Genomic DNA, 10,452 nt, shown 5'->3' with positions numbered 1-10,452 from the left:
ACTTTGTTTATCCATTCATCAGTTGATGAACATTTGGGTTGTTTCACTTTTTGGCTATTATGAACAATGCGGATATGAACTTTAGGCCTTTGTGTGGACATATTTTTAATTCCATCTAGCAGTGGAATTGCTGAGTCACATGGTAACTCTGTTTAATGTTTTGAGAAACTACTAACCTGTTTTTCACAGTGGCTACGTTATTGGTTTTTTTTGTTGTTGTTAAGCAATCATTTTATTGCTTGAGTACATAGACAAATTTATGCTACCAGGGCAGAGGCTGTAGATGATTCATATTTCCAATTGGGAGGGAGGACTCGCTTGGTCTTGTAATATCGAGCCAAGTGGTGAATCCAGCTCTCTATCAGAATCAGATGGAATTTAGCATTCTTATCCTTTCTGTTCCTCTCAAGATGCTTTTGAACAGCAACTGCTTTCTTAATTAAATGGTAGAGATCTTCAGGGAGATCAGAAGCAAGTCCCTTAGACTTAAGATTTCTTAAGATTTTATTGCCTGTCACAAAACGTACTTGTGCGACACTATGTCAATCTCTCAGGATCACACCAATTTGTGAAGGAGTCAGGCCCTTCTTGGACACTTTGTAAATCTGCTCCTTCACGTCGTCAGATGTCAACTTCAGCCAAGTGGGGATGCTGTGGCGATAGGGCAAAGCCAACCGGGACAGGCCCTTCCCAGGAGCATGCATGCGACCCATGATGGCGGCAGTCAGGCAGTGAAGTGTGGCCACGTTATTAAATGTTCCCACCTGCAATGTAGGAGGGTTTCACCTCCTCCCGTGTTGAAACCTCAGGATTCTCAAGGAGAAAGGGAAAGGACTCACCAGGCAAGACCTGGAGAAGAAACACCTGTGCCTTTAAAATAGAGAGGACGGGTGACTTCTGGCCACTTGGCTTTCCTGACACCACACGGCCACCCACCCTCTCTTGCCAACACCACAGCTGAAGGGCAGGGCAGTCATCCTAGACTAGGTCAGAGGTCAGCTGCGCTCCATCCTCCCTCTGCCTCTTACACAGCCAAATGGTGCTGCTTCTAACCCTCATCACTCAGCTGCTTCTCACCATAAGGCCTCCATCTGGCACTGTTTGCCATCCAGCTGCTGTTCCAAGTTCTGCTCAGGTAGCTAACAGTGTCACGTTTCTAAACCATGCCTTTTGTAATATTTGAAACTCAAAGGAATTGAAAATGTGGGTGACGGTAGTCCGTAAGAACCCAGAGCCAAAGCACTACAGTCCCCATGTAATTAAGCATTCCCTTGGGGGCTGGGTTCGTCCATCAACCCCCTTGAGCATGGCTTGTGGAAGGACTATGCTTATGATTTACAGGCTGTAACTCTCCAAGTCTGGCCAATTGAGTAAGGCATCCCTGAGTCAGAACAGCTAGATCTGGATGGTACCTTCCTCTGCAGTACTAACTTCACAGAACTGCATTTTAGCAATCTTCGGAAGCTCGTCCAGAGGTGCAAGGCTGTGCAAAGCAGCCACATTGCATTGCAATCCTTACGTAAGTGCTTCCAGCTGCAAGGCAGGCCACCTCTGTCAGCCAGACTGTCCTCTCCAGTCTGCTGGCTCCATAGACCTTGGCACCAGGGTGGAAGCCACTTGCCTCCTGCTGCACATTGACACAGCCATACACATCAGGCCAGAGGGGTGTGGCTGATGCTGGAGTATTCCAGGCCCCAACAGCTGGGATGTTTTTCCAAGGAAAGGATGAGAGGGCAAGCAGCTGAGATGAGCTGGGACAGGCAGATGGGGAGGAGAGGAGCCAGGAGTGGGCAACCCGGCAACACCATCACCTCCGCCTCCTATGGCCTCCCAGCCTCCCTCCTGACCTATCTCCTAGCTTTCCTTTTTCTCCATGGATATTTAACCTAGTACTGTCCCAGCATGAGCCTTATACTGTGAATTCTGGTTCTTATTTGACCATGATGTGGCATTTGGCAAGTTAGCAAGTGTGGTTCACCCAAATACCTCAGGGGTGAGGATATGCACAAAGCACTTAGAACACCGCCTGGCACATGGCGCCTGCGAAATGTTAGCCATCCTGGATCCTGGGGCTACCATCAGGCAGGTCTCATCATGCCAGAAGGGAGAAGTAGACTCCTTTGGGGAGGTGGGATACTCCATTTTGCTTAAAAGCCACTTTCCATCCTGTGCCTCAGGTAAGGACATTCCCTGAGAATTGAGACCATATAGAGGCCATCGCTCTTGACTTGGAATGTAATGATAGTGACCTTGACTTCCTGACACAGCCCTGAATATCCGGCATGGGCTTGCCTCCAAGTGTTTTCTGCATCTGATTTATGAAATATGCCAAGTGGGAAGGAAGTTTCTGCTGACCTAATGCTTGCCCATAAAATGTGTTTTTAAAAATCAAGCGCAGATCTGATGAATCATAAAGTCATTCTGCCTCCGAGACTAATACAGGGTGGTTCCAGCAGCCCAAAGAGAGGGAAGGGATTGTGAAGGGACCATTGGTTTGCACTTATCATCTGCTAAACACAATTGTTTTGAAGGTTTGGTTTTATGTGTTTGTTTTTAAGAGTCACAGGCTAACTTGTGCTCTGAACACATGATAAAGAGGAATTCTTCCAGCATTTTGTTTTCTTCAGGAGGAAGAAAATAAATCCGTGCCCTGCATCGCCACTCTTCGCCCTATGCTAAGGCCACGAAGTCTACTGCTCTAATGACTTAAGGATTATATTTAGTAGCAACACTGAAATTGACTTCCTCGTATAGCCTGGATTCTCTGTTGCGTTCCTACCTCCAAAGTGGGGTCTTCATCTTCCACCTAGCCTCCCTCTCTTGGAAGTGGGACCAAAACTTAGATTCCATGCTGTTGAGTAAGTATCCTATGAGTTGCATTTAAAGGCAACTTAGGAGTGAATTTAAAAACATTTCCTCAGGTCATCATTAGAACTGTGGTTCTTAATCTTGATACACGTTAGAATTTTTTTCTTTTTTCTTTTTCTTTTTCTTTTTTTTATTTTTTTCAGATGGTGTCTCGCTCTATTGCCCAGGCTGGAATGCAGTGGCAGCAACCTCTGCTCACTGCAATCTCCACCTCCTGGGTTCAAGCGATTCTCTTGCCTCGGCCTCCGGAGCAGCTGGGACTACAGGCGCAGGCCACTACAACTAATATTTTTATTGTTAGTAGAGGCTAATTTTTGTATTTTTAGTAGAGGTGGGGTTTCACCATATTGGCCAGGCTGGTCTCAAGCTCCTGACCTCAAGTGATCCATCTGCCTCGGCCTCCCAGAGTACTGGGATTACAGGTGTAAGCCACCAGGCCCAGCCACCTGAAGGACTTTTAAAACTAGGAATCAAGACTTTTAAAACTAGGAATGGGCCACGTGTGGCCAACTGAAGGACTTTTAAAACTAGGGATGGGCGGCCGCGTGTGGTGGCTCACGCCTGTAATCCAGCACTTTGGGAGGCCGAGGCGGGCAGATCACGAGGTCAGAAGATCAAGACCATCCTGGCTAACATGGTGAAACCCCATCTCTACTAAAAATACAAAAAAAAAAAAAAAAAAAGATAGCCAGGCGTGGTGGCACATGCCTGTAGACCCAGCTACTCAGGAGGCTGAGGCAGGAGAATGGCGTGAACCCGGGAGGCAGAGCTTGCAGTGAGCCGAGATCGCACCACTGCACTCCAGCCTGGGCGACAGAGTGAGACTCTGCCTCAAAAAAAAACAAAAACAAAAACTAGGCAGATCACAAGGTCAGGAGATCGAGACCATCCTGGCTAACACGGTGAAACCCCATCTTTAGTAAAAATAGAAAAAATTAGCCAGGTGTGGTGGCGGGCGCCTGTAGTCCCAGCTACTCGGGAGGCTGAGGCAGGAGAATGGCTTGAACCCGGGAGGCAGAGCTTGCAGTGAGCCGAGATCGCGCCACTGCACTCCAGTCTGGGCAACAGAGCAAGACTCCGTCTCAAAAAAAATAAAAAATAAATAAAAAACTAGGGATGGGCTGGGTGTGGCGGCTCGTGCCTGTAATCCCAGCACTTTGGGAGGCTGAGGTGGGCGGATCACTTGAGGTCAGGAGTTTGAGACAAGCCTGGCCAACATGGTAAAACCCCATCTCTACTAAAAATACAAAAATTAGCCAGACATGGTGCCGTGCACCTGTAGTGCCAGCTATTTGGGAGGCTGAGGTAGGAGAATAGCTTGAACCCAGGAGGCGGAGATTGCTGTGAGCCAAGATTGCACCACTGCACTCCAGCCTGGGTGACAGAGTGAGACTCTGTCTCAAAAATAAAATAAATAAAAATAAAACTACGGATGCCCCTGTGAGACCTAGAGGCTCAATTTGAGTGGCTTGGATGGGGCATGGCATGAGTAGGCTCTAAAAATTCCCCTGGTGGTTCAATTGTGCAACCAGGGTTGTGCATCTGGGGTTGTGAACCATTGCATCAAACGAATATCTAATACTCAACCTTTTTATAATACTGCTCCATTTGAGCTCAGTCAAGCTAACTGACCCAGTTAAGATTTCTCTTAACTTTTAAGATACTTAAAATAAGGACACCCACTTGAATTAGATGAGTATCAACTTTTTATTTTTCAAAATTATTCATAGTCATAATTTAAAGAGCCAAATGGTTTAATAAGGTCTCTTAGGAAAAACAGCAGTGCCTAGTCTCCCTCCCCCAACTTCCTAGCCCCAGAGGTAACTACTTTTAATTATTATTTTTTTTTGGTTATTTTTATTTTTATTTTTTTTTTTTGAGGTGGAGTCTTGCTCTGTTGCCCAAGCTGGAGTGCTGTGGCACGATCCTGGCTTACTGCAAGCTCTGCCTCCCAGGTTCATGCCATTCTCCTGCCTCAGCCTCCCGAGTAGCTGGGACTACAGGGAGTAGTCCCTACAGTAGCTGCCACCAAGCCCAGCTAATTTTTTCTATTTTTAGTAGAGATGGGGTTTCACCATGTTAGCCAGGATGGTCTCTATCTCCTGACCTCGTGATCTGCCTTCCTCAGCCTCCTAAAGTACTTTTAATTATTTTAACTGATCTTTTTAGTATTTATCTCTATATCTTTAAATAGAATGCTTGGATGACTGTGTCTTGATTTTCAGTTTGGGACAGTATCAATTGTCTTTGCACTGTGATAAGTAGGGATTTAACTCTTTCATCTCCTCCTGCCCCATATTATCTGCCACACACACACAATTTCTATTTCCCAACCCCACCCAATATAATTATATCATAATTTGGGTTAAATCAGTATCATTATTTACATTGACTTTGTATGCTATTCAGAGCTGAGCCATGTAATTAACTATGATTACTTTTCTTGCACCATTTTTTTCCTTGAGTTAATTGTCTTAATTTTTTTTACTTGACTTTTGACTAGCTTTCTGTAAACTTTCAGGAAACTACCTTTAAATTCTCTAACAGTTACTTAAATCTCTTCTCAAGACATTTGTCTACCTCAGGTATTTTGCATATTTTATCTTCCTGAAGAACTGTCTCCCATAGCCTTCTAATCTTCTCAAATCTGGACTGATTGTCCTCTGTGACTGCTATACAATTGTTATCCTGCAACATCCCTTCAGTATCATTATCCTGGGATTTCTTTTGCTTTCCCCTGTGTTGGATCTCTTGTTTCTGTATCCCTGGCCTTTCTCTTTCTTGGTTTGCTCCCTAATTTTGATGGAGCATATCCTCTAATATCTTTCTCAGAATAGGTAGGAGGTAAATATTTGAAACCTTGTACCTCTGAAATGTTCTTTATTCCACCTTCACAGTTGAATAATACTTAAAATAAAATTCTATTTAAAAAATTTTTTTAATTTTTTATTTCCATAGGTTTTGGGGGAACAGGTAATGTTTGGTTACATGAGATCTTTAGTGGTGATTTCTGAGATTTTGGTGCACCCATCATATCTGGGTATAAAACTCTAGATCTCAGATTATTTCCCTTCAGAATTTTCGAGGCATTTCTCCATTTTATTTTATCTTCCAATATTAATAACATTCTTCCATGTTATTTAGCTTCCAGTGTTGATTCCTGATTGTGTGTGTGGTCTGTTTTCTCCTGTCCAGAAGCCTGTAGGTTCTCTCTCTTTGAACTCAGAATTCTGAAATTTCCTGATGATATATGCGTATACTTTTGTCCATTGTGCTGGGCACTAGGTGAAGCTTTTCAATCTGGAAACCCATGTTCTTCCATTCTGGGAGATTATCTTGGTTCATTCCATTGACTTTCTTCTTACTGCTCTGCTGTTTTCTTCCTACTGCTGTTAATATTTGGATGAGCTTCATTGATGGTATCTAATTTTCTTATCCTTGTACTACTATTTTCCATTCCTTTGTTTGGCTTTTTTGTTTTGTTTTGTTTCAGCTAGATTTATCTTCCAGTTATTCTTTTGAATTTCTTATTTCTTTACATTCTTTGTTTCATAGAGGTATTTTCTGTTCTCTGAATGTTTTTCATAATATATTCCTTTTCTTTTGTTCCATGGATGCATAATATTATCTTTCTGTGGATATTAAATATACTCTCCTTGTAGTCTTCATTTATTCCAAATACTTCAAACCCCCCCCAATTTATTATTATTATTTTTTGTGTGCTTCGTTTCTTTAGTGTTAGAGGTTTTCCTTGGATGTTTTGTTATCTTAGATTCTTGGCCTGTATCTAAGAGCAGGGCCTGAAATAAAATGCCGATTGAAAGCTTTGAAGGTATTTATTAGCATGCTTCACTGTAGGGTGATCTGGTTGGTCTATGTGTTGGGGGATCTCAAAAGTTGTTGTCCCAAGGTCCTTGGGAGGGTCAGAGTCCCTGAAGAAGACATTCTCAATCTCCTATGATCTGAGATCAAAACAGACAAACAGCCAGTTTTGGTGGTATACCTGTACTCAGGAGGCTGAGGCAGGAAGATCATTTGAGCCCAGGAGTTTGAGGCTGTAGTATACTATAATCACACTGGTGAATAGCTGCTGCACTCCAGCCTGGGCAACATAATGAGACCCCATCTCTTTAAAAAAAAAAAAAATAATAATAATAATAAATAAAAGTCCTGGCCAGGCGCGGTGGCTCACACCTGTAATCTCAGCACTTTGGGAGGCTGAGGCAGGTGGATCACAAGGTCAGGAGATTGAGACCATCCTGGCTAACGCAGTGAAACCCCATTAGTATCTCTACTAAAAATACAAAAAATTAGCCGGGCGTGGTGGTGGGTGCCTGTAGTCCCAGTTACTCAGGAAGCCAAGGCAGGAGAATGGCATAAACCTGGGAGGCAGAGCTTGCAGTAAGCCGAGATCATTCCACTGCGCTCCAGCCTGGGAGACAGAGCAAGACACCGTCATGAAAAAAAAAAAAAAAAGTCCTTGACCTCATGAAACCTATGTTGTAACTGGAAAAGACAGGCAATGAATGAAATTAATAAATACAGTATGTCAGAAAGCAGTGTGTGCTATCAGAGGGAGGGGAAGAAAAGTGGAGTAAAGGGGATCAAGAGTAGGTAGGAAGGGGTTATCCTCATTGAAAAGATGAGATTTTTATAAACAGTTGAATGGAGTTAGCCAAGCAGATATCTGGGAGAAGAATATTCCAGGCAGATAGAAGAAAGAAGCATGCATGGTGTGTTGAGTGGTATAATGGCTAGTGTGGTCAGGAGCAGAATGAGCCAAAGGTACGTGGCAGTCACTGAGGTGAGACAGGCAAGGGGCAGATCATGTATAGCCCTCAGGACTGTGGTGAGGACTTTGGCTTTCACTCTAGGAGGAAGGGAGAACTAATGCAGAGTTTGGAGCAGAGTGGTGATCTGATGTGACTTAAATTTTAGGTATTGTCCTTTGAGAATAGAGGGTGATGGGCAAGGGCAGAAACAGATTAGTAAGGAGGGGCTATTGTAATAACGCAGGTAGTGAATGATCATGGCCGTCATCACAGGAGTGACACGTGTTCAAATTCTAGATATATTTAGAGGTTGGAAGTGATAGGATTTTCTGATGAATAAGAGACCAGAGTCAAAATGACAAGGATTTTGGCCAGGACAGCTGGAGGAACATAGTTGCCATTATGAGATGGAAAACACTAGGGAAGCAGAGGTGTCAAGGTAGGGAGAGGACATCAAGTTCAGTTTTGGATTAACATAAAAGATTTGTGATTTAGGCCCAGCGCAGTGGCTCACGCCTGTAATCTCAGAACTTTAGGAGGCCGAGTTGGGTGAATCATTTGAGGTCAGGAGTTCGAGACCAGCCTGGCCAACATGGTGAAACCCCGCCTCTACTAAAATTACAAAAATTACCTGGGCGTGGTGGTGGTCGCCTGTAGTCCCAGCTACTCTGAAGGCTGAGAATCGCTTGAACCCAGGCTGTGGAGATTGCAGGGAGCCAAGATTGTACCACTGCACTCCAGCCTGGGCGACAGAGCAAGACTCTGTCTCAAAAAAAAAAAAAAAAAAAAAAAAAAAAAGATTTGTGATTTAAAGAATCGTCTTGGGCTAAGGGACCGAGTACTAACGGGGAGACTTGTTGGGAGGCTGTGCAATGTCAGTAGATCAGAGAAAAGAAGAGTCCAGCAAAGAAGACCAGGAAGAAGCAACCAACTGAGGTAAGAGGAAAATCAAGAGTGTGATGTCCTAGGGAGCCCAAAAAGAGAAGGGCATCCATGCCATTCATTCCAAGATGGCCAGCTGCACTGTTTAGGTTCAGTAAATTACAATTGTACTTTCTTGAATAAACATATATATGTACAGTCATTAAACAACTTGGGTTTGAACTCTGTGGGTTCACTTATGTGCAGATTTTTTTCAACCAAATAGGAACAGAGGCCAGGTATGGTTTAAACCTTCACTGGAATTAAACTTTGACTTAAAATGCCAGGCATACACATCTTATTCAATGCAGTTCTTCCCCCTCACATACACTGAGTCCCTTAATTGCCCTTCAAAGAGAGTTTGGCCTTTCTAGTTCATCACTTATCTTGAGCAGATAATCTCCCATAAGCCCCTGTTCTTCTCTGTCACTGTATCTGTCATCTATTGTCTGTAAGTCTATGCCCCCATCCAACACACAAACACATGTTAAGAAACTGGTGATAGTGGTGACTGAGAAAGGGAATATCATAGCTACAGACAGCCTCAGAGTTACATCATTCCAAAAAACCAAAGGCCAAAGAAAACATCTCTCAGCATATACAGTAAAGATTTTTAGAGAGAGTCTCTGATTGGCCTTACTGGTCACATGCAAGTCACTGTAGCCAAGGAGACGGGGCAATATGATTGGTCAGTAGAGTCATGTTCGGTCTTTGGCCAGGGGGTGGTGAGTACTGTGATTGGGAGGCCTTTTGAAGACCACAAGATGTCAGAGGATTCTCTAAGAGAAAGAGGTGATGTTACCAGAAGTGGGTAAGGAATGCTGGCATCCCAAACCAATAGATGTATACTGTTACAGGACCAACAGTTTTGTATGCCCACTGTGAAGTGACATACCAATATACCAAGACAGCAAGGTTTGCAGCAGAGAAAGCCTTTAATGATTGTAGGGTGGCTGAGCAAGGAGATGGAAGGAGACCCTCGAATCCATCTCTGAGGGGTTCTGGGCTGGGGTTTTTAAGAGAATTATGAAGGGCAAGGGGCTAGAAAATTGTGGTTGTTGATTGATCGAGGAAGGGGTATGAAAATCAGAACTTGGAAACTTTGTTCTTTGAGTCAACTGCTTGTGGGGTCCTTTAGACCAGCTGATGTCACTAGTTTCACTGGTATGCAAAACCTGAAAGAATATATCAAAGGGAAAACTTAATATTTCATAATGTTCAAGTTGTTATCTATAGAGCAGTTAAGGGGAACTATAGGGCTTATGTGATTATAGTATAACAGGTACCAAACAACTATGAGGAAGTGGGTCAGAGAGCAAGCTGACTGAATGATTAATGCTGAATGTGCTGCAAGCATAGTTTATTTTTGTTTCTTTCTCTCCCTTATTCCCAGATTAATTTTATAAAGTTTTGTTTGTTTGTTTGAGACGAAGTCCCACTCTGTAGCCCAGGCTGGAGTGCAGTGGCGCAATCTTGGCTCACTGCAAGCTCTGCCTTCCGGGTTCACACCATTCTCCTGCCTCAGCCTCCCAAGTAGCTGGGACTACAGGCACCCGCCACCACGCTCAGCTTATTTTTTGTATTTTTAGTAGACACGGGGTTTCACCGTGTTAGCCAGGGTGGTCTCAATCTCCTGACCCTGTGATCCACCCACCTCGGCCTCCCAAAGTGCTGGGATTACAGGTGTGAGCCACTGCGCCTGGCCAATTTTATAAAGTTTATAGGGACAGTTTCATTAACAGAGTCCCAGTCATTTATGCAACAAACATCCATGGAGAGCCTATATGGACCAGGTGCTTTACCAGGACATTTCATGTATGCCTATTTCAGCTAATTCTCTCAACAGCCCTGTGCAGTAAGAAATATTAAGAAATATGTTACAGGTGAAAAA

The 10,452-nt window shown here is 43.7% G+C and overlaps 1 pseudogene; it reads right to left on the bottom strand.

Moving 5' to 3' along the window:
* Nucleotides 1–257: 257 nt before the first annotated feature.
* Nucleotides 258–713, bottom strand: LOC100989320 (small ribosomal subunit protein uS15-like; annotated as a pseudogene).
* Between the last annotated feature and the right edge of the window lie 9,739 nt (nucleotides 714–10,452).

Source organism: Pan paniscus, chromosome 16, assembly GCF_029289425.2.
Source record: "Pan paniscus chromosome 16, NHGRI_mPanPan1-v2.0_pri, whole genome shotgun sequence".
Taxonomy (NCBI): Eukaryota; Metazoa; Chordata; class Mammalia; order Primates; family Hominidae; genus Pan; species Pan paniscus.
The sequence above is the reverse complement of the archived record's forward strand: the minus strand, read 5'-3'. Positions and strand labels throughout refer to the sequence as shown.